We start from the raw sequence: 10,134 nt of genomic DNA, 5'->3' as shown, positions 1-10,134 counted from the left end.
CTGGAGAGCAATGGTGTACGTATTCAAGTAAATTCATTAGGACATGGGGGTGGATGATGAAAGAAGATGACTGAAAGGTACTGCTGTGGTTTCACATTAGTAAGCTGGATGACCAGTGGCAGGCTAGCCCTGTGGGAACACCAAGAATGGAGAATGGAAGGGAAAAAAGAACTTCCTGTTTCTTCTCTAAAATGAGAGTTAACCATTTCCTAAAGCTGTATGCTAAGTAAGAGGAGAGGCAGGGTGTGGTAATTGTTATGAAGGTTCTCAGATGGGGATTAGGAGAAGGATGGCTGATCTGCATCAAGAACACACAGTGGATGAAAAACTGTTGAATAATTATAGACCACACAAAATATACCCCATATTTAGTCAATTGAACAGCAACTAGAGTTCAGCCTGCCATTACCTTACAAAAAAGGATCTCCTGAGTGATGGGATAAGAAGACTCACTGAGCTACTGTTTGTAACATGTCTGCTTCTGCCAGAAAAGGGAGGTCTTTTTTTTTTTTAAAGAAACTGGTAAATTTAATATTCACATCTTTAAAAAAAAAATTCTCAAGAGGAGATTTAAGAAAAGCTGAGAAAAGACTGAGTTGAAATCAGAAGAACCTTGTTTGATTTATGCAATCAATATTTTAAAATTCCAAACAAGCAATACATTTTTATTAAGCACTTGTTTGCTCTTGTATTATATTCTACTCTTTAGAGATTATAAGAGGAATGTTAAACAAGATCCCCCTACTGTGAGGGAACTTGACCCCAATCTAACAGCAGAACCAGAGCAGGTAACCAGACATGGAAAATTAGAGAACCCAATTATTTGGAAATACCAGCAAGAGGATGTCAGAGATGGACTTACTGGAACAAAGGTCAGTAAAAAATAATTAAAAGTTTGATTCCTAAAATATGTTTTAAAAATATATTTTTATTGTTTATGTGTGCTTAAAGAGAATTATGCAATAATGAAGCCTTTAACAAAGAGGTAAATGCAATCCTGCCTAAATGACCAGTTACTTGGAAAGGCATGCCAGTAAATCCCCGGTCAGAAAGAGCACAATCTTGGAAATGGCCTATTTCAGTCATTCCTACCCAAAAGATAGTCACAGCATCCCTTTATTCTCTAGGTCCCTGTCAGGTTGTTCACTGTTATCCACAGATGGGCACCAAAGATCTATTTTCCCAAAGTCTTCTCATAGAATCTCAGCTTCTCCCAGCTAGCTGCTCATTGCTGTCAAAGCCATGGGAAACTATTCCTGGGTCCATTCTGGGAGCACAAGGGTGGATCCTTTATTCTTCAGAGTAGGGTGTGTAAAGGACAAAAAAGACCCTGCTTTTGCCCATCAATACCCATTGCTTCTTAAGGCAAGATTTAATGCATTATTTTTCTGGAAGAACTCACCACCATTTATAATGAAGAGGTGAAAGAATAAAAGAGGTAAAAGGGATAGTTTATGTCGTGTATACATAGGTTTGTGGTGATAAGGTACTTGAAAATGGTGTGTTCATCAAATAGGTTTTCATGTATTCTTTCTGAACTAACATATCTATGCTAACCCTTTAATAAAGAAAAATCTTAGTTTCTTATAGAAGCACATAAGATATTTTCAGTTTCAATTCTATGAGAATTATCAGAATTTGTTATTATGGGAGACCCCGTAAGTGAGATATTATACTATTAAGACACTCTTTTTATAATTCTGTTCTTTTGAGTCATCTGCTTGCTCTCTGAAATATTTTTATCTCTCCAGCAAATGCTCACATTTCAGTCTAAAACTAGAAATATTTTTTAAAAGGCATTGTTTCAAGAAGATATAAAATGGCTTTCAAAATAAAACTTTTTAAAGGTTCTACTTCATGCAAATGAAAACCCCAAATATAGCTTCAATGCTGTTATAATGAATAAAATGAGAAACTCCCACAAAGAAATTTTAAAAATCCTAGTCCCAAATGAAGACCTGCTTATTTGTGTCATTTTATTTCTGTTGAGACCATGGTAACAAGGTAAACGACTGAGACAGGTATATTGTGTTTTCCAGAATGGGATCATTCCTTTGCTTTTATCTTACTGGTTTACTATTAAGATTTTATATTAAAATAAAAATATAATACAGCATATTATATTAAATATTGGAATAAAATGTTTTCTGTTAGATATATTTCACCTCCATATTCAGAAATTTAAAATAATGAAATGTGTAATTCAGTGAGATTAGCAAAGGGAAAAGGAAGTACCACTTGAGACAAATCTCGAATATAAAAATCGTTCTCAAATGAATTCATCATTCATTCATTTGAAAAACATTTATGCCAGAAACTATTCTAGAGAGACAAAACTCAGCAAGGTCTAGCGTGGGCCCCTGGTCTCAAGAAATTTACTAGCTGGCAAAAAAGACAAATATGTAAACAATAAATGAGGTCCTTGGAGTGAGCGCTAATCCAACCTGACTAATGTCCTCCTAAGAGGAGATTAGGTAGGACACATAGGACACCAGGTACATAAGTACAGAGGAACGTCTGGTAAAGAGGCAGCAAAAAGGCAATCACCTGCAAGCCAAGGAGAGCCACCTCAAGAAAAGCCAACCCTGGCAGCACCTCATTCCTGAACTTCCAGCCGCCAGTACTGAGAGAATATACATTTCTGTGGTTTAAACCACCCAATGTAGGATTTTGCAGCCCGAATAAATTACTACAATGCCACGGTCACCTACCCACCCCACGACCACCACCAACAGAAAATTCTGATTCAGCTGAGGTTAGGCAGGCACAAATCTGAATGTTTTAAAAGCACACAGATGAAGCCCATGCAGCGCTCTCAGGGTTCGATCTCAAAAAAGGCAGCTACCAAAGAGAACTGTGTGTTTTACCGGAGACATCTCCTTCTGGCTGCATACTTTCACCTATCTTCTGTATATGATCTCAACCACCACTGTGCTGCTGCTGCTGCTGTCTTGGTTTGGAGAGATTTGGGACCAAAGATGATTGCTCTGACCTGACCCCAATCATCACATAGATGGAGCAGAGCAAAGGAATAGGAAGCCTGTTAGGCCCATGGATTAGGATGGGCATCCTACATATGTTCCCGCTATGACCCTGCAATTCAAATCTCATGGATGCACTGTTGTGCCAAACTTATTTCCACTTGGCTGTGCCTCTCTCTTGAGGCTCCTTTTCAGTTCTCTAACTCTGGGTTGTAGTTAAGTTTATTGAGCACTTCTGGAAAAAAAAAAAAATCACTTCCATTATCTGGGAAGTTCCTGCAGAAAGAGTTCTTTTACAGATCAGGGTCTTCAAAATCTGACACTAATGATGTAAAATTGTCCCAAGGCACCTGGGCACTTGGTAACAGAGTGAGCCCTCAAGCAAAATTGTGAGGTTAGAGAAATCTGTCTTCAACATTTTAGCCTCTTCTGTTTGCCATGATCTCAGTGAGGCCACTGACTAATGTTGGCTCCAGAAGTAGGTGGTTCTTCTGCATTCTACTGACATTTGGTTTGGAGAAAGTTCTCCTAAAATTCATTTATTCAGTCATTCACTCACCCAGTACTTACTGAGTTTCCTTTCTATTGCTGCTGGCCATTGAACTAAGTGGTAGGGATATACAGTAATATTTTCTGCTCTTAAAGAGATTATAGTTGGGGACAGGGAGAGGGGATTCTGCAAATACTGTTACCAAAGAAGATATGATTACACAGAGATTTTTAAAAGGAGCAAGAGTAGAAACAAGGGCAACCCAGAAACCCACCTGAGGAACGATCTCAGGGGAAGGGAAAAAGCCCTCTTCCAGGCTCAAGCCAAGGTGGATGCGGCTAGCTCAAGAAGTGTCAGCTGGTGCAGGGCAACAGAGAGTGTAGCAGACACCTCTTTGGAACATGAACCCTAAGAGTGAGGTGGGAACCAGACTACACAGGGCCTCCATCATGGAACTGGAATGGGGGCAGCGTCCTGTGCATGAAATCATCTGGTTAATGAGAAAAAAGACCAGCACATCGTTTTGATGCCAGTGTGATCTTAATAGCACAGATTCACTGGCTACGTACATTCCAAATTCCTATTGTAGGTGGTGATAGAACCTGGTTTGCTGATGTGACGGTTGTTGAGCACAAAAGCAGTATTTGAAATAGCCCCAAGCACAACAGGTTTTTTTCTTAAGCAATCCACATGAGAATTTTTTTTTTTATTGTATCAGATGTCACAAGGATGACATCCTTTTATCCACCATCCAAATGGAATATTATTTTTTCAGCCAAATTTAGCAACTGGAAAATGTTTATACATTTAGGAATGTAACTTCTCTGAAATAGCAATACTGAAAGTAGATATGCTCTATGGAGGGCTTTTCCGAGCGGGCCTTTTGTAGAAGACTTGTCTGTACTTGCCTGGCTTATCTCCCCCTTGAAGATGAAAATAATATCTAATCCTGGCATAGAGACTGTTTCAGGGGTGGCTACACCCGGTCCCCACCTCTTTTCTCTTCGAAAGCAAAACTATACATTTCCACATAAACAACAGCCAGTGAGGAGGCACAAACGCTAAATGGGAAATTAACTTAGAGTGGGTGAGACAGACTACTAAAATTTTGACTATCCTACTAAATTTAGCCAGGGAAGATCCATCTATGCCAATTTAAAATGGTTCCCAGGAGCTGCCTGATCACACATTTCAGCAAAAGACAGAGGACCAAAATAGAGAAAGGAAATGTAGTTATTCCCTGCATCGAAATGTGCTTCTAATTAAGGTGTCTATGCACACCCTGCTTTACAGAAGAAATAAATAGCTCCTTTCTGCTGGACAAGGATTACTATGTTTTCTGATGAATTCACTCTGGCTTGCTGACTCTTTCCTTCACTTAGCGATGCAGACCCAGATGAGCTGGAGCTGCAGGAGGGGAAGGAAATTCAGAACTGCCATTATGTCAGGGGGAAATCCCACCGGTATTTTTTCTTTTTTCAGTGAATTTCAGTTCAATATGAAAATGCACCAGGTACACTTTATTTAAATGTATGAAGTCAATTCCTTCTTCTATAGTACTTCTCTCTCTAGCTCCAGTTCTGTGTTGCAAAGACTGCTTTATCAACATAATTAGTGGTTTCTTATCGCAAATATGTTTTCTTTCATGCTTCAACTACCACCGGCATAAATAATATTGTTAGAAATAAATGATCACACAGGTGTGACTTTGATCTGGAGATTTTGAAGATGATATTTGCATTATTTTAGAAACAACCACCACATAGGGTGTGTTTTCGGTTGTTTTGCACATTGCCATAATTATATGACCTATGGTTTTAGAATCAGGACTCTGAAATAAATATGTAGTTCTACCTCTGACTTTCTACATAACCTTGACAAAGACATTTACCATGTCTTGGCTCAGTTCCTCTATCTGTAAAACAGGGATAAAAATATTGACTTTACTAATAGGGCTATGATTCAGATTAGTTATCCCAGCTTTGCAAAGTGCTTTCAAAAATCATCAGGCTGCAAAAATCACAGTCAAGCAAAGGATATACTTATTCTGCCCATCCTTCTAAATACCATCCTTTCCCACTCAAAGAATTCTTTCTCTTCTCCCACTCAATAGATTCTCTCAGGTGAGGAAAAATAACCTAATGGTGGGTGTCATCAGGCACCCCTTCTGAAATAATCTTGTGAAGTGTGAGGCAATACATAAAACAGAGTTAGAATTAGGTTCTGATACAAATTACCTCTTTTTATTAAGACTATACTGAGCTTTTTTAGACTCCTGGTTTTTGTATTATGTCAATATTGTCATCATACTCATCATCATTAATATTTATTGAATGTTAACCAGATGCCGGGACTAGTTATTTACCTTATTTAATCCTCATTTAATCTGGAATAACTCATTTAATCCTCAAAACAATGCAGGGAGTGAATTGTCATTATTATCCCCATTTTATTAGAAAGGTAGTTGAGACTTACAAGGACCAAATAACTTGAAGCCAGAGGACTTATAAGAGGTAGAATTGGAGCTCAAATTTGGTTCTAACTGATCCCAGAGACTAAGCTTTTTTTTTTTTTAATTAAATGTTTATCTTATCTTATTTTTATTTCATTTTTCATTTTTCTAAGTAGGTTCCACTTCAGGACAGAGCCCAACATGGGGCTTGAACTCACAACGGTGAGAGTAAGACTTGAGCTGAGGGGCACCTGGGTGGCTCAGTGGGTTAAAGCCTCTGCCTTTGGCTCAGGTCATGATCCCAGGGTTCTGGGATTGAGCCCCGCATCAGGCTCTCTGCTCAGCGGGGAGCCTGCTTCCCCCCATCTCTCTGCCTGTCTCTCTGCCTACTTGTGACCTCTGTCTATCAAATAAATAAATAAAATCTTTAAAAAAAAAAAAAGACTTGAGCTCAGATCAAGAGTCAGACACTCAATTGACTGAGGCACCCATATTTTTAAAGATTTATTTACTTATTTTAGAGAGAGAAAGCACAAGCAGAGGGGGAAGAGGGAGAGGGTGAGAGAAGCTCAAGCAGACTCCACACTGAGCACGGAGCCCAACATGGGGCTTGATCTCATCACCACAAGATCACCATGTGAGTCAAAACTAAGAGCCAGCTGCTCAACTCACTGTGCCACCCAGGGGCCCCAGAGACCCAGCTTTTAATAACTTTGCTATATTCCCATCATGTAACCTTTGTGACTAAATTACACAGCAACCAAAAGTAGAAAATATCTATGGAAATAAAGACATCAAGAAACGGATGTTACTGCTGGTGTAAAAATGCCCCAAACTAAAGCAGCTCTTAAATTAAACAGTCAAACAAACCTATACTCAGCTAAAAGGAGGAAAGTTAACCCTTAGAGAGAATATAGTTAATTCTTCCAATCAAACAGTAGTAGCATGAATAGAATATACTTTTATATTGAATATATCTGACATATTATTTTTCACATATCCCCTAAAATTATTTAAAAATATAATTAATGCTTTTAAAATAAAAATTAAATCTGTAAGGGGTGATTAAAAAGACACTGCATGAAGTTGAGCATTAAAATAAATGAATTCTAAATTTCTTTCCATTTCAAAAGTTCAATGATTCTTTGAATGATTGGTGAAAATATAAATGAATTGAACAGCACTGTTCTGTGCATATACTGTATGAGATCACTTTTACATTTCTCATGGAAGCTTTTTAGAACTTCTCTACTCCCCATTAGTCTCCTTTAATTACTCAGAATTCCTTCCTCTCACAAGGTAACTTTTTTTTTTTAAGATGTTATTTATTTATTTGACAGAGAGAAAGATCACAAGGAGTCCAAGAGGCAGGCAGAGAGAGAGAGCAGAGAGCCTGATGTGGGGCTCAATCCCAGAACCCTAAGACCATGACCCGAGCCAAAGGCAGAGGCTTAACCCATTGAACCACCCAGGTGCCCCTCACAAGGTAACTTTCATTCATTCTGAGATGAATAGACAATTTGTGATCCACACCAGATTTTTGATACTAAAAGGGGACCAAAAATTTGAAATTATATATTGTTCTGAAAAGCATTTATTTATTGAAGAAGATAGTTTTTTAAATGTCATTGAAAGATTTATAAATAGTTGTACCTAGAAGCTATTTCTAAAATTAAAATTCTTTATGAAAATTAAAAAGACATGCATATTTATGTTTTTTTAATACAGATTTTATTAATGTACTTGAGAGAGAGAGCATGAGAGGGGAGAGAGTCAGAGGGAGAAGCAGACTCCCTGCTGAGCAGGGAGCCTGATGCGGGACTTGATACTGGGACTCCAGGATCATGACCTGAGCTGAAGGCAGTTGCTTAACCAACTGAGTCACCCAGGCACCCAAGACATGCATATTTAAAGCCAATTTTTCAAAACTTCTTTATAATGATAATCTCAATATTCAAAAATAATATAAACAGAATAACCAGTGTCTGAGCTGTATCTATTCTAAATACTTACTGTAGAGCTAGTATTTTTCTAAAAAAATTCAATATTCTATAATTTCTTTTTCACAAAATTGTTTGCAATCTCTAAGATGCATTCAGTTTATATATTTGAAATTGTTGACACTTTCAATTGACTCTTTTCTGTCAATCACAGTAGTTTTCATCCAATGAGTTCTCTAAATTTATGATCCTTTTCAAAGTTCCAACTGACTTAGATGATACAAAATTTTAGTCTTCCTCAATTTTATTCCATTCTAGCAAAGAATATAAATTCATTGTTAAGAGACAATTCTCCATGGGTATCCCACATTATTGCATGTCCTCAGAGTGACAAGTGAGTATCTTTTGTTCTAGACTACCTTTTCAAGGATGTTTATATAAAGAACAGCCTTGGAGGATAGAGATAATGTTTCTCTACAGAGGATAGTATTAGAAGATGAAGATAGTATCTCTCTCTGAAGCAAAATGAGGTCATATTTACTGCCCATTATAAGATTCAGGCCCTCTAACATCAAGATTTCTCTGCTGTAATACAATTCATTCTGTGCACAGGATTCATCTGGGGCTCTTTGCATCAGATATGAGAATTGAGGCTTAGGGAATTAATGCCAAAAATGTCAGTACTCTGGCTATTACTATTGTTATAAATACTAAACTCTCCTTCATCTCTGACCCAGGATGCTTATGTCTTCTAGCACCATCCATAAAACTGGCAGACCAACATATGAGCTTGAATATAAGGTCAAACTTCAGACTTTGTCACAGTTCTTGCTAGCTGGTGTAATGAAAATAGCATGCTGATGGAGGCATGAATTTGTAGAAGAAAAAGAGGGAGAAATTTTTGGGCCAATTAAAGGAATTTGATGGAAGTCTGTAACTTACTTGGACAACTGGGCAATAAATGGTCCTTCAATTCATCACCCGTTAATGAGGAAGAATTGAGAAGGTGGTTGTATATTGAGAACTGGGAAGTCAGTTCAAAGATAGTTGCCCAGAAGAGAAGATGGCCACAGAGTAGAAGGACCCTAGACTTGCCTTATCCCATGAATACAACTAGATAACACCTAAATACATAAAACAGCTAATAATAAATATACGGAACTAATTGATAAGAAAAGAATCAAAAAAATACAGAACAGTAGGGGATTTTAGCATCTCACTTATATCAATAGACAGATTGTCTAAATAGCAAATCAACAAGGAAAAATGGCTTTGAATGACACACTGGAACCAGATGGATTGAACAGATATATTCAGAATATTCCATCTTCCTAAAACAACAAAAAACACATTCTTTTCAAATGCACATGAAATACTCTCCAAAATAGATCACATATTAGGCCACAAAGCAAGCCTCAACAAATTAAAAAAGAGTGAATTCATACCATGCATCTTTTCTGACAACAATCCTATGAAAATAGAAGTCAACCACAAGAAAAAATCTGGAAAGAACAAAATACATGGAGGTTAAATAACATGCTACTAAACAATGAATAGGTCAACCAGAAAATAAAAGAGTAAAAAGACACATGGAAACACATGAAAATGAAAACACAGTGTTTTAAAACCTTTGAGACACAGTAAAAGCAGTTCTAAGATGAAAATTTATAGCAATACAGGCCTACTTCAAGAAACAAGAAAAATCTCAAGCAACCCAACCTTAGCCCTAAAAGAGCTGGAAAAAGAATAACAAACAAAACCTCAAACCAGCAGAAGAAAGGAAATAATAAGGATTAGAGCAGAAATAAATGGTGTAGAAACTAAAAAAATCATAGAACAGACCAATGAAACCAGGAGCTGGTTTTTTGGAAAAAAAAAAATCTAAAATTATAAACTGCTAGCCAGGTTTATCAAGCAAAAAAGAAAAAGCACCCAAATAAATAAAATCACAAATGAGAGAGGAGAAATAACAACCAACTCCACAGAAATATGAATAATTATAAGAAAATATTATGAAAAACTATATGCCAACAAATTGAACAATATAAAAGAAATGGATAAATTCCTAGAAATATATAACTTACCAACACAGAAGGAGGGAGATATAGAATTTTGAACAGATGGATTACTAGCAAAGGAACTGAATCAGTAATCAAAAAACTACTCTAACAAACAAAAGTCCAGGGCTACGTCTTCCCAGGAAAATTCTACCAAACATTTAAAGAAGAGTTCTGAACCTATTCCAAAAAATAAAAAATGAAGTGAAAATTC

The sequence above is a fragment of the Martes martes genome (genome assembly GCF_963455335.1).
Source record: "Martes martes genome assembly, chromosome: 6".
NCBI classification, from domain to species: Eukaryota; Metazoa; Chordata; class Mammalia; order Carnivora; family Mustelidae; genus Martes; species Martes martes.
This window is presented reverse-complemented; position numbering follows the sequence as displayed.